We start from the raw sequence: 16,198 nt of genomic DNA, 5'->3' as shown, positions 1-16,198 counted from the left end.
CTATAACTCATTCTACACCTTTCAGCCCCAGAACTTGAACTGAAGCTCCAAAGGCGGTGGTATTTCCATATTCATAAAGGATGTGCACACCTCCAGACTGGTAGCCCAACATAACACATCAGAGATAGTTCAGGGACAGCTAACATTGGTTAAGATAGTGATTCAGGTTGTAGCCTGCTATAGGTCCCCAACCATGTCCCAAGACTCACACTCCACATTCCTAAGCACCCTGGAGAATATTAGGGTTCAACCTAACACTCTCATACTGGGCAACTTCAACTAGCCCTCCATTAACTGTAAAAAACACTCATGTACCAATACACTTGCCCAACGTTTGCTGGAATTCATTAATTCCAATGTCCTGGACCAACATCTGATTTCACATTCCATAAATCCACATTTGTACCTCCTATGAACAAGCACGTAGACATTTTTTATAAATGTGTATTAAAAGAGTTACATTTTGGCATTCATACTAATAATCAGTTCCTTTTTAATAATCTGTCTAAATCAGAAATTGTGACTTTAAATAATTTGAGACAGAATAAGAATATTGTTATTATGAATGCTGATAAAGGGGGAACAATAGTTGTTATGGACTGGGTTATGTAAGTAGCAGAGGTGGACAGACAATTAAAAGATGGTAGATTTTTATACTACAATGTCTATCGATCCTACCCCCGGGTTCAAAAGTGAGATTGATGCATTTTTGGATCTTGCAGTTAGTGAGGGTATTATCAGTGATAAGGTCTCATTTCATTTAAAAGTTAAAGACCTATTGCCACAACACCTTTATTTGCTTCAGAATATTCATAAACATGCCATACAGCCCCTTGGAAGACCCATTGTTGCTGGTAATGGTTTCCTTATTGAACCATTATCGGAATTCCTTACTAGATATCTTAACCCATTATTGGCACATGTTAGAGCTTGGATAAAAGATACTACAGAGTTTTTGAATGTTATTTCTGATGCTCAATTGGATGATGGCTGATTCATGTGTACACTAGATGTGGTTTCTTTGTACACAAGTATTCCCCATTGGGCTTGCTTAAGTGCTCTTGAATATTGGTTAGAACAAACATCTTTATATAGTCCTGGTTTTAACACATTTCGTATTTGTTTGACGGAGCATGTGCTCACTAAGAATGTGTTTTATTTTAAGGACACTTGTTATTTACAGCTCAAGTGCACTGCTATGGGGGCTTATTTTGCCCCCATGTATGGCAATGTTTTTATGGGGTATTTAGAGCAAATGATTATCTATGGCAATAGTCATAATCTTTTTTTGAAAGAAATTGATATTTGGAGGAGGTTTTTAGATGATAGCTGGTTAGTGTGGAAATCTGATGCCCAATATTTGTATGAATTTGTTGAATATCTTAATAAAAACAAATGGAACATCCAATTCACCTTAAATTTTGATCGGCAGTCCATCTCCTCTTTGGATGTGTTGGTGAATAAGCAATCAGACGGTTCACTATACTCCACACTTTATTGTAAACCTTTCCATTCTAATAATCTTTTGCATGCAACCAGCTGTCATCCACCTCACATCATTCATAATATTCCAAAGTCTCAGTATATGAGGATCCATAGGATTTGTTCCAGTAATGAAGATTTTGTTAAGCAAGATGAGGAATTAACTCAGAAGTTTGTACAACTTGGTTTGTTTCGGACCAGTAATCAGGACAAATGGATAGAGGGGATCTGTTGAAATATAAGAGTTATGATCAACAAAAATATCATCCTATTAGATTTATCACCAGTTATGGTAGGAATACCCAGGCATTTATGGATATTATACAAAGCCATTGAGGTATCCTGCTATTGGATGAATGCCTAAATACATTTTTGGAGAATAGATGTCATTTTTCTTTTAGTAAAGGTAAAACCATGTGTGGTTATTTTCATTATAAGTGCAGTCAACCAATTTCACCATCCAAACAGGTTGCCATTGAAGGGATAAAGTGGTGGGTTGTTTTTCTTGCAGACACTGTTCCTTTTGTAAACATATGGTTCAAACTAAAGAGTTTTCATCTAAAAATACACCACATATATTTATATTAATATTTTTGGTAATTGCAACACGGCTTGGGTAATTTACCTAGTTACATGTACTTGCTCCGCCTTTTATATAGGGCAAACATCTAGACCTATTATGTTTTGGATGTCTGAACACTTTAGCAGTATTAGAAATAAAAATCCCAATAATGCGTTATATAAACACACTTTAAAAGATTTAGGTTCGTTATTATTGACAGGTTTTGGGGGGATAAAAGTTGTAAATTTGGCTGGAAAGATATTTTGAATAGGAAAGAAAATGCATGGATAGTCAGACTAGGGGGCTTGTTTTTACCTGGTTTGAATGAATGCCTTTAATTGGGCTATGGTGATTGGTTAATTAATTATGTCATGTATAAAAGATTTCTTCTTTACAGTCTATGTGTACATTGACAAAGGCTTAGGGCCAAAACCGGTCTGTGGCTGTTTTTGTGACTTTGTAATAAAAGTCTGGTTCCTTCTCCTGTGGTGCTGGTCCATTTTTTTGGTTTTAACTGTTTGGTCTTTGGACTTGTGCACTAGCTGTCCATACAGAGGTCTTTTTGGATGCCACCTCCTATACCGAGCCAACAGATATTGCCAATATACTGGCCGACAGATTCAGTGCCAACTTTACCCCGCTCCCCCCCAAAGGACCAATCACAATACCAGTTGATTGCCAGGTACTCAGTATTACTGCTGCACAAGTTAAAACAGCACTGTCCAAGGCCAAGAATACAGCTTCTATGGGACCTGACAATATCCCTGGCTGTGTTCTACATGAACTACAGAGTGAACTGGCACCTCACCTGTGTGCCTTGTTCAACCACAGCTTCACCTCAGGCTTTGTCCCTACTGAATGGTACACTGCTGCAGGCATCCCTCTCCACAAAGGAGGAGCAATTACAGACCCTGGGAACTATCTCCCCATTAGCCTGATGAGTCTGATATGCAAAGCTATGGAACGCATTATCATGGACCTAATAAACAAAGATATAAGGAATCTCCAAACTCTGGATCCCACACACTTTGATTTTGTGAAGGGTAGATCATGCCTGCTCAACCTGGTTGACTTCTTTGAGTCAGTCACCAGAGCTGTGGTTGAAGGCAAGGTGGTTCCTACAGCCTACCTTGATCTGTCCAAGGCCTTTGATACCATTCCCCACTCAGGAATCATACAAAAACTCACTAATCTAGGCATCAACCCATATATCACTAGGTGGGTTGCAAATTGGCTCACAGATAGAACCCACAGTGTGAATGTAGCTGACTCCAAGTGATGTTGACATCCTACAGAAAGGCCTCACTGAGACCAATGAATGGTGTCAGAATCATGGCCTTTAGCTCAATGCCAAAAAATGTGTCATCATCCCCTTTGGGAAAAACCCAGTTCCCATGAATTACCACATTGATGGTAGGCCACTGAACACAGAAGGTGTTATAAGAAATTTGGGAACACAGGTTGACAGCAACTGCACTTTTAACCACCACATTGCCATTGTGATCAGAAATTCCTTCTATGTGGCACATCTCATTACTTAGGGTTTTGCATCCAGGAAGAAAGAGGTCATTGTCTTGCTCTACTCTTCCCTCATTAGGAAAATCATTGAGTACAATGCCCCATTTGGCCTGTACCTCACTAGACACCTGCACCAACTGGAGAGGCCACAAAAGTACCTCACAAAGAGGATCCTAGGCCTTAAACACTTGTCCTATATGGACAGACCCAAAAACTCCAACTATTCTCTGTCTCATATTGTCTACTAAGAGGTGATCTCTGCTTGACTTACAAAGTGCCATGTCTGACCCAGCCCTGTTAGAAATGCTACATCTAAAGAAATGCCAATCCCTCCACACCACACACTCCAGAGACCTCTACCTCATTACCACAATCAACAGAACATGCTGGAGGTACAGGTTCATAACCCAGAGACTGCCCATGCTATAGAATAGACTTCCCATACATGTCAAACAGAGCAGTGCACTGGCCCTCTTCAAGAAAAATCTTGATGAGTGGATGGGAAATAGAAAATTCACCCCAGGGATCACTCCAGTGGCTCTACTCGACAGAGGCACTGGGAACTAAGGTCGGGTGGCACAATGCCATGGTAATCCTATGGGCTAGGCTTGTAAGGCTCCAAGGTGATTGGTCTAGTACACACCTATGAACCTATGAACCTGTAACTAGTATCCTAAAGGCTACACATACCTTAGTTTCCACTGTAATGGGTTCCCCTCTGTTGGCTCTGGGTCTGAGTTGAGGGCGGCAGAGCTCAGTGAGTTCTTGTAGCATGTCCCTGGCCACCCTGTAGTGCTCTACAGTCTCTAGCTCATGTAGCTCCTGGAACATTAACTTGGGCATGAACACTCTTCTCCTTATCAGTCTAGGCCTATTGTCAACAGCAGCATCAGCACTGACCTCAGCGTCTAGCACATACAGCTGTAGCAGACCTGCAGCAGCCCCTAACATTCCTTCAGTTAAAAATCCCAAGTTTGTTGTCCACTGGTGCAGAGTATGGGGATGAAATCAGATTGTAGGGTGTATGCAACCTTTATAGTTCTCTGCTGTAGGTGCTGCCTGTGTGATTGGCTACCTATGATGCATCCCACCTGCCAAGTACATCATTAAGTACATCACTGAGGAGTTTTAATGGCCCTAGTTTAAGTGAAACAATAGTCATCAGTAATTAATTTATCATTGGCTTTCTCAGCCAATTTTTTTTTACAGCCTTCTTCATTCAGCACTGTGGCGCACTGCACAAACCTGCGCCTCAAAATGCTCAGCAGTCAGTAGATACACCCTCATGGATGGGTATGCTCAGCACAGTTGCGTGTCATGCAAATAGGTGGAAACACATTGAAAGATGAGCCTCAAAGGTAAACAAAGCTTACCAGTCACTGGACACACCCCCTGCTCAGCAGAGCACCATGCAAACAGGCATGGATGAGCTCCAATGAGCTTAACAAATGCAGACGCACCCCCTTTTGATATCAGCTCCCTCTTCTGTGGGCAACAACATGGTTCTCTGCCTACACAGATGGGATCTGCAGACATGGATACCCATTTGGGCTATTCAGTAACCCCAGCTCATTTGCATAGAGATCCATGCACAAACCTGGAAACTACACAGTTCCAGGCCCTGCCTCCTTACCTACAACCCCAGACTTCCATTGTACATACTCCACACAGAGTCCTATAACTCATTACTGTCACATACCACTAATTTTCGTTTTTAAACTTTTTAATTTTTTTTTCATAACGGCATGTTTGCGCACTGCAGTGCACCATGCAAACATACCCTGATTATTAAAAAAAAATATTTTAAATTATTTTCCATTAGGTTTAGGACACACAGTGGATAGTTTTGCACATATCTGTGTCTGTTATGCTATTTCTGTCCTTCTAACTGCATTTTTTCAGCCCCTGTTATCTGTTTAACATTCTGTACATGGAATTTTTCCATGTACAATTCAGAGACCAATATGGGTTCTGCAGGACTGCCTGTCTGCTTGCTGGATCACTCTACCACCATCATTTGCATGCAATTTACCTGCTTATGAGGTGATTTGCATGCCATGGACACTTCCGTATTGTTGCGCTCAAGCACGCCCCTCAGCTCTGTTTACTGGATTGCATATCTTCTTACTTCCATGTAAGCACTTTGCCACTATGCCTACATAGAAAAAAAGTTCATGTAAGCTTTATTGAATTTCCCTCAGCATCTTCCCTAAACAGTATGCTGTTAATTTTATCCAAAAAAAATCATACACATCCTTCAGGACATGAGTCTTTTTATAAAAAATAATTTTATCTTTCTGTCTATAAAGACAGCTAAAGGATAAGTCTTAGAGCCGTTAGCCACTACAGTAAGGTGAACAGGGGATTGTAGACATCTTTACAGAACATGGGGATACCAAATCTGGCAGGAATTCTGAGGAACTCAAACAATTCTTAATCTACCCCACCTTGAGCAAAAGGTCCTCCAATATCAAATCTATGTTGTTATACACAATATTAACTTAATTTTTGGAAACAGAAATATATCTACCACCTCGTGTAAGGTGTTCATCATTTTACCAATATAATCCAGTGTTTCCATCAAAGCACCTGCCAACAACAACAAGGGAAATGGTGTGAAAGGAGTGTAGCTCATGGGAATCTACTCCAAACAGAAGGACCTGTATTAAGCAATAGGATGGTAGTTGTGCATCAAGAACCCAAGTTAGTAGAGCAAAGCTTTCCAGAGCTATTCGGTTTTATTTATTTGTTTGTTTGTTTGTTTATTTATTTATTTATTTATTTATTTATTTTCAGGATTCAGATAACTAAATTATAATTTTGGTATCTAAAACAAGAGAAGGTCTTATGAGCCTCAAGCAGACAAAACAGACATTCACTGTAACAGCATAAAGGTAGACTTTGACAAGGACAAGAGCATTTTCTCTCTTATTTTTACATAATTATTTACTGTTTGGAAGTGCAGCACAGAGGGCTAAGGCTATGAGCTGTTAATAAAAATCAATTGGAATGTTTTTCTGGACTATTTTCTTTATTTATGTTCATGGTAACATTGCTGTATTTTTAGTGAATGGCAGGCCCCTGGATCCCACTAGGATATTTTAACTGACTTCAGTAATTTGCTTAAGTTTATTGTTATAGTGATCTCATACTAGTTAACAAATTAACCTATGATCTGAACTCCCATATGGGATGAAAGCTCAGGTGAGGTGAGATGTATTTTTGAATGTTTTTTTCTGTTAGTTTTACTTAGAATGCATGCCTATGCAAAATTATGTTTCTAATACAGTTCTAATACAGTTCAAAGGTGTCTTGGCTATACCACGGACACGGACAACTTCCTCACGATCAGGGGCAGTTCCAGTGAGCCAGTTTGTCACCAATCACAGTCACATAGAGTATGTTGAACTAACTTTGCTTTCTGACTAATAAGGACTGAAATTAGATTTCCTGGTTCGGACCCACTGGTCTTCCCACCCCAATCCTCTAGTAACATTTTATTGTTTCTTAAAATATCACTGACTATTGAAGCAAGAAATAAGGGGACCATCTATCACCAATCAGGTGCTTACCTAGGCTTCACAGCTGGTATTCAGACAGGCTAATTAAATATACAGAAAGAACAACCAGCATGTCTGAAACAACTAATAAGTTATTAAATACAAGCATAAGCACTTTTGTGCATAAGCACTTCTTCAGACTATTCAAACAAATATTAAAATAGCTTTAAATATATTTACAAAATCTAAACCCAACCTATAAGGCACACATTAAAAACAGTTGACAACTAAAGCAATTAATTACCCTGTCAACAAATCAGTGCTTAATCTTATGTCCTTTCAAATAAGGTCAAAGTGGCGTATTTTCATTCAAGCCAAGTTCCTGTCAGCTTGAAGCATGATAATCCACTTTAAATCATTATTTTCTGCTTTATTAATCATGTAACCCCCTCTAACATTTTTGGCAATTAACTGAATGACTTTGAAGAGAAACCCATGACCAGCATGCAATCTAATGTGTTTATTCAAAGTATTTGTACTAACATTTCTCCTAATATCTCCAATATGCTCCAAAACTCTTTCTTTCAAACTATGACTGTTCATCCCCACATAAAAACTGGGATAGCCAGTAGAGGTTGTTAAATACTCATACTCTTACAGTCCACATCGAACATAAACTTATACTTATTAGTGGCCGGATGGATAAAATATGGGATTTCAGAAATAAAACAGGCTTTACAACTATGACAGGGATGTGTACCAATTCTTATTGATGTAAAGCAGGGCTCTGATAAACAATTACATTTAAAGCAAAGTTTCTGTTTCAGATTCTTTCCATTTTTAAAATAAAAACTTAGGTTAATCTCCAACAAGCTTATTTATGCCTTCATCAACCAATAGAATTGGCCAGTCTCACTAAATAATATTACATACATCATTCACATTACTAGAATAAGTAAAACCGATTCTCGAACAACCAGAATCTCGCTGCATCCTAGTACTCTTATCATATAAATTATCAGAAAAATATGGTCTCCCTTGTGTTTGTCGTAAGCTCTTCCCCTGATCCAAAGTATCACTAACCTCCTTTGAACAATAGCCCCTTGCATACAATTCATTACAAAGAGAGACATAGTGTGCATCCAACTTATCGTTATTAGTGTACAATCTTGAAGATCTTAAAAAGTGTCCTTTCAACACATTGCGAAAGGTATGATTTGGGTGTATGCTAGTCCTATGTAATTTACTATTACTCCAACATGACTTTCTGAACATTTCTGTTCCTAAATTTGCACTACAATCTTTCAAAATATGAACATCCAAGAAATCAATGGCTCTATTGGAGATACAAGCAGTAAAATCAAAAATTATGTTATAGTATTGAGCCAATGTAAAAAAAAAATCAAACTTTTCAACAGAACCTCACCATAAAATAAAAACATCATCTACAAATCTATTATAGCATACAATAGCTTAAAAATACATGTTATTGGTGAATATATACTCAGTTTCCCAATAAGCCATCACCATATTGGCGTAACTATTGGCACCATAGCTACACCCAAAATCTAAAGAAAAAATTCACCATTGAAGGTGAAAAAAATATTTTCCAAGACCATCTCTAGCAAAGTGCATATTAGTGATATCTTAGTATTAGTATATTCACTGCTTCAATGTAGAAAAAATTTAACAACATCCAAGCCATACCCATTGGGTATAACAGTGAAAAGTGTAGTTGCATCCATTGTGACTAATTAAAGATCAGAGCAATCATTCAATATCCTAGTTCATGCATAAAGTCTATTAAGAAATTGCTCTGTATCTCTTAAAACAGCTGATGCATGTATAAGGATAGGTTTAAGTTTGTCCTCCACATAAATAGAAATTGTCTCAGTTAACCAATCCTGTCCAGCAACAATTGGTCTCATAGGTGGTACATGAATATCTTTGTGAGGGTCTATATTATCACATCGAAAACCCAAGTCAGTGAATGCCTGATCACCAACCAATAAACAGTGAACTGTTATTTCTGCAAATGGCCAATACAGCAAATTATTTCCTAGGGGAAGAAATCACTTGGCCATCGTCATGAATTTTCCCTTTTCCCCACTGTAGGGTGATCTCGGAGTTGATATATTTAGTTGGGGGGTGTGGGGTGTGAAGCCCCCCCATTTTGACAGGTTAGGAATATTGTCTCATTTCTGCTTGGCTCAGCAATTTTTCCCCTAGGAACAAATTTGCTGAAGTGGCCATTCACAGAAATGACCGTTAGCTGTTTATTGGTTGGTGAACAGGAGTTCACTGAGTTGGGTTTTCGATGTGGTAATATAGACCCTCTTTGCGAATCTTGGGTAAACCATTAATTGTTGGAATCACTGGATTATCAGTCGAAAGAAAATTATACAATTCAAATGTCACTTGGCCAGTCATCAAAAGATCATAAAGTTCACTTTGAACCCTATTAATAATGGAGGAAATACCTTTATGATCTATTCAAGTATAAACTCTAGTGTCATATAAATGCTTTGACATATTATCGATATAAAAAACAGTATCCATTATGACCAGCAAGCCACCTTTATCAGCCATCCTTATATACATATTGATGGTTGTGACTGCAACTCAGAGCTGCATATTGTTCTTTACATAAATTATAAAATTTCTTACCATCTCTGTCATCACAGTGTAATAACTGCTGTAGTTCAGCTTTACAAACCTGAATAAAAGCTTTAATGAGGGCTGTAGTGGCAGATTAAAAGAACTGGGCCTTTTATATTTATTATTAGTGAATAGAGTCATTACAGAACAGCATTTTTTATTTATTTAACATTTGTTAACCAGGAAAGGCCGACTTGGAACAAAGCCAATTTTCAGCAGAGGCCTGGGGAGAAATGCTCTAGACGCATGTCTTTGTAATGTGGGAGGAAACCGGAGCACCTAGAGGAAACCCACACAAATGCAGGGAGGACGTGCAGACTCTGCATAGAAGGCATCCCAGCTGAGAATTGAACCAGAGAACCACTTGTGTGAGACGACAACACTACCGCTGCACCACTGTGCTGTCCGTATTTTGAGCATAATGTCCCTTCCAGACATCCTTAAGCCCAAAGATACATCATAAAAATGTGCTCATGCTGCAAGTATAAAAGATAGCCCTCTCTCTAATACACTCGTGCAAATATGCAAGATTAAAAGAAGATAAGTTAAAAACTAATGTATCTGACAGCCTCATTTGGTGTTGGATGTCATCACTTCATTCTTCCCATAGAGTGGTGCCTCTTCATGTTTCCTTTGCTGATTGGACATTTGTTGCCTGGTAACTGGCGCTTTCTTAACAGGATTGGGAAGGCATGAAAGCTGCTAATGTTTAAAGGGACTGCAGTCATTATGGTCTTACTTCTGGCACCCAGGTTTTGTTGTAGCTGTTTATTCTCTTGTAAATCCTTCCTGGCTGACTCACCTTCCAAACTAATGGAAGGCAACTTAGAATCAGTAATCACTTTACAAGGAACCAGTTCATTAGCAGGTAAAACAGATACAGCATTCATTTGATGGTTGGATTTTACATTGTCCCTCATAGATGTTGAATGGGGCCAAACAAAAAATATGCCCTTTCCTGAAATCATCAAAATCTCTCTCTAGCTTTCTGCATTTTTGCTGCTGTAATCTGGAGTCAAAGATACTAATATTAGCCAACATTTCATCTATGGACACATTTAATAATTTATTACAAGATATAGAACTTAAGCTATTCAAGTTGAAGAAGTTGCAGTGGCAGAGATTAGATTTTGAAGCCTGCCTCCACTATAAAATAGTGCCGAGAGAACTGAGCATGTTTTGTATGCCAACATATGGAGATCAATATCCTGAATTATTAAAGCAGTGACAGGCAATGAATATAGAGCTTAGCTTCAATTGCATCAGATTGTAAATTGATTTCTTTGAGCCCCAAGAGGTGGACTTATGTTCACAAATTGAACTGTGCCTTGGAGGCTTATGAGAGAAGTACTCTGTGGATGCCTGTCTTAGGAAATATAGAGCATAAACAGCTACAACAAGGCCTGGGTGCCTAAGCACGACTGTGATGACTGCAGTCCCTTTAAACATCAGCAGATTTTATGCCCTCCCGGTTCTGTTGAGAAAGCATCAGTTACCAGGCAACAAACGTTCAATCAGCAGAGGGAACAGGAAGAGATGGCAATCTATGGAAAGAGAGGAAGTGACAACATCCAACACCAAAAGAGGTCGCCAGATACACAATTAGTTTTTAATGTATCTTCTTTTAATTTCACACCTTTGCACATGAGGGTATTAGAGAGAGGGCTATCTTTTATACTTGTAACACGAGCACATTTTTATGACATATCTTTGGGCTTAAGGATATTTGGGAGGGACATTATGCTCAAAAAGCTGTTCCCTAACAATTCTATTACTAATAATAAATATAAAAAGCCCACTTCTTTTAATCCACCACTACAGCCGTCACTGAAAGCTTTTATTCGGGTTTGCAAAGCTGAACTACAGCAGTTATTGCACTGTGGCAACCAAGGATGTAAGAAATTTTATAATTTATGTAAAGAACAATATACAGCTCTGTCTGAGCTGCAGTCACAGCCATTAATATATATATGGCCAGCTGATAAATGTGACTCACTGGTCGTAATGAATATTGCTTTTTATATCGATATTATGTCAAAGCATTTATCTAACACGAGTTTATAATTGTATAGATCATAAGGGTATTTCTTCCATTATTAATAGGGTTCAAAATGAACTTTATGATCTTATGATGAATGGCCAAGTGACATTAGAACTGTATAATTTTCTTTTGATTGATAATCTAGTGATTCCAATGATTAATGGTATTCCCAAGATTCACAAAGATATTCATGAACCACCTATGAGAACAATTGTCGCTGGACAGGGTTGTTTAACTGAGACAATTTCTATTTATGTGGAGGACAAGCTTAAAACTATCCTTAAACATGCATCAGCTGTTTTAAGAGATACAGAGCAATATCTTAATAGACTTTATGCAAGAACTAGGATGTTGAATGATTGTTCTGAGCTTTTATTAGTCACATTGGATGTAACCACACTTTTCACTGTTATACTCAACGGATATGGCTTAGATGCTATTAGATTTTTTTTCTACATCGCAGCAGTGAATATACAAATACCCAGATACCATTAATCTGCACTTTGTTAGACATTGTCTTGAAAAATAACATTTTCATCTTCAATGGTGAATTTTTTCTGCAGATTTTAGCCGTAGGTATGGGCACAGCATGTGCCAACAGCTATGTCAGTTTGGTGATGGCTTATTGGGAAACTGAGTATGTATTCACCAATAACATGTATTTTGAAGATATTATACGCTATAATATATTTGTAGATGATTTTTTATGGCAAGGTTCTGCTGAAAAGTTTGATTCTTTTTTATGTTGGCTCAATACTACACAGAATTTTTGTTTTTTACTGCCTCTATCTCCAATAGCTGGTTTGATTTCTTGGATGTCCATATTTTGAAAGGCTGTAGTGGAAATTTAGAAACAGAAATGTTCAGGAAGACATATTGGAGTAATAGTAAGTTGCATAGGACTAGTATACATTCAAATCATACCTTTCGGAATGTGTCGAAAGGTCAGTTTTTAAGATCTTGGAGATTATACACTAATAATGGTAAGTTGGATGCACACTATGTCTCTCTTAGAAATGAATTGTATGTGAGGGGCTATGCTTCAAAGGAGGTTAGTGATACTGCGCAACAGATGAAGAGCTTACAACAAACACAAGGGAGACCTTATTTTTCTGATAATTTATATGACAGGAATACTAGGATGCAGCAAGATTCTGGAGAATCGGCTTTACCTATTCTAGTAATGTGAATGATGTATGTAATATTATTAAGCAAAACTGGCTGATTATATCTGCTGATGAAGGCATAAATAAACTCATTGGAGATAAACCTACATTTTATTTTAAAAAAAGCAAAGAATCTGAAACAGAGACTTTGCTTTAAAGGTAATATTTAATCAGAGCCCTGTGTTACATCAGTAAGAACTGGTACACATCTCTGTCATAGTTGTAAAGCTTGTTGTTTTATTTCTAGCACCCCACATTTTATCCATCCGTCCACTAATATTAAGTATAATTTTGTGTTCTATGCAGACTGTAAGAGTATGAATTTTGTGTATTGAGCAACCTGTACTGGCTGTCCCAGTTTTTATGTGGGGATGATAAGTCATAGTTTGAAACTAAAAGTTTTGGAGCATATTGGCGATATTAAAAGAAATGTTAGTACAAATACTTTGAACAAACACATTAGATTGCATGCTGGTCATAGGTTTCTCTTCAAAGTCATTCAGTTAACTACCAAAAATATTAGAGGGGTGACATGATTAATAAAACAGGAAATAATGAATTAAAGTGGATTATCACGCTGCAAGCTGACAGTAACTTTGGCTTGAATAAAAATATGCCACTTGGACCTTATTTGAAAGGACATAAGACTAAACACTGATTTGTTGACATGGTAATTAATTGCTTTAGTTCTCAGTTGTTTTTAGTGTGTGTCTTATTGGTTGGGTTCAGATTTTGTAAAGATATTTAAAGCTGTTTGAGTATTTGTTTGAATAGCCTGAAAAAGTGCTTATGCACGAAAGTGCTTACATTTGTATTTAATAAATTATTAGTTGTTTCAGCCGTGCTGGTCATTCTTTCATTTTACTTCATTACGTTTCTCTTGTTGGAAGACCTTTGGTTACAGTGGAATCTTTTTACTTTAATTAAATATACTATCAGGTTTCACACAGAAGACTTCTTCCTATTGATCCATGTCCCACGTGAGTTCCTCCTCCCCATCCAGAAGGTGAATACGGTTACCGGTGGGCTGAGCTAAGTCCAGCAAACAATTCAAGGGATGGTATGCTCCTCAGTTTAGCATGGTTTTCTGCCAATCATATGGAGACAGATTTCTTTCCTCACCTCCTGTGATTAGCAATTAACTTTGTAGGTTGCAAGGCTAAGGCAGAAAGATAAAGAAGATAGTCAACAGACACCATTAATAAGGAATTCCAGCAACAGCCTGCTCACCAGTCCACAGGACATCAAAGGCAGGTAGAAGAAGTGCTTACAGAAGTTCTGAATGAAGAAACCCCACCGAAGCTGTCCTGCTCCTGACTCAGCCTTAGATAAAAGAGGAAGAAGAGCGATCCCTAGGAAAATGTACAAACAGCACTAAGGAAAATGAAGTCAGGGAAAACAGCATGCTCAGATGTGGTCATGGCAAATTTAAGATGCTGGGTGAGTTAGGGGAGAAGTGGCTCAAGAATATATTCATAGCAGCAGGGTGAGAGAAGTGTACTCAGATTGACTGAAGAATACGCATTCTAGTGCCAGTGTACAAGAACAAAAGAGACATTCACAACTCTGTCACTATAGAGATAGCAAACTTCTATCATACTGCATAAAAGAGTTGGTAACTGATAAATGAATATGCAAAGAAGTAGAAAACAATATGGGAGATGAACAGATTAGATTCAGATCAGGATGTGGTACAAATGACCCGATGTTCATAGTTTGTTACTAGACTAATGACTACTAGGACCTTTATAAGCCTAGTTGTGCACCCCAACCCAATTGGTCCTCAAGTATGTTGGACATTAATTGGGGGGGATGTGTTAGTAAGGAGGTAGCTAAGGGATTTGTGTCTGTCTGTCTGTCTGTCTGTGGGGGGGTGAGGAGTGTTAACTGGAAAGCATTTTACTCACTGACAGTCTGGGGGGAATTTGCGATTTCCTATCCAGTGATCAAGCCTTCATTTGAATAAGGTCAGGGATGAAATTTGCTTCATATGGGTGGGGAACCTATTCCATAACATGGGGATCATTTGAGTCACATATCTGTCCCTCCAGTATGTTTTTTTATGTCACAATTGAAGTTCAAATCCTTGTATCTAATGTTTCTAGTGCTGTTTGTCTTATTGATGTGCAAAAGATCCATCAGGGCTGGATGTAAGGATGCCTTATAAGCCAGGCATGGATTGCATCTTAGCAGCCTGTAGGATATTGTGTACAGAGATAGGGCCTTTAGATGATCCATGTAGGACAGGGTATTCATGCCCTGGATTCTCCTGGTGAGGAACCTTTGTGGATGTTGCAAGTGTCTAGTTAGACACTGTAGTCATTGATGGATCTAAAATGAGCTGAGCAGTGTGGTACTATAACTTTCTTGGACCTGGATGCCATACCTTTACCTATACGTTGGGTGACATAGAAAGATTTTCTTACTGTCTTTGCTACATGATGGTCGAAGGCCAGAGTACTGTCTATATATGTTCCCAAATCCCTAACTACTAGGTCAACATTTAGGTGTGTTTTATTGATGGAGTAATTAACTTGAGTGGACAATTTCCCAAAGGGAATTCTTAGCATTGAGTTTTATACTGTGGCTTTGGCATCAGTCATTTGTCTGTGTTAGACCCTCTTGCAAGATGTTGGTATCATGGGGGACTCTACAATAGCTCACAACGTACAGTCATCTATGAACTTAGTGAGCCAGAGGCCTTTGACATTAGCCTTGACTTCTGAGAAATAGATGTCAAACAGAAGCAGGCCTAGCATGAAGCCCTGAGGCACTCCTCTGGTGACAGTTCTCTCAGCGGAGGTGGCCTCACCAATACTGACTTCTTGGGCCTACCTGTCAGCCAGCCAGCAATCCAGCAAGTTATGGAGGAAGTTATGCCTAGTTTGGGAGTTTGTCAATGATACCCGAGTGGTGTATTGTACCAAATGCCTTGACCAGGTCAAGGAACACAGTATGCACTGTTTTACCCTCATCCATTGCCTTAGTGACCTTCTCAAAGAAATCAACCAGTTTAAGTAGGCATGACCTTCCCTTAATAACGCCAGACTGGGATGGATACAGTGTCTGTAGGTTGCCAATGCCATTTTTAATTATTTCCATGATAACTTATCCCATGGCTTTGCATATCAGAATTGTCAGACTGATGGCTATGTAGTTCCTGGGGCCAATTGATGGTCTGTCCTTATGAATAGGGATACCAAATGCAGTCCTCAATTCACTTGGTGTATAACCTGTTTTGAGGCTGTAGTTGAAGAGAGCCTTAAGTGGT

Source organism: Protopterus annectens, chromosome 2.part0, assembly GCF_019279795.1.
Source record: "Protopterus annectens isolate FY-2018-M chromosome 2.part0, PAN1.0, whole genome shotgun sequence".
NCBI lineage: Eukaryota > Metazoa > Chordata > Ceratodontiformes > Protopteridae > Protopterus > Protopterus annectens.
The sequence above is the reverse complement of the archived record's forward strand: the minus strand, read 5'-3'. Positions refer to the sequence as shown.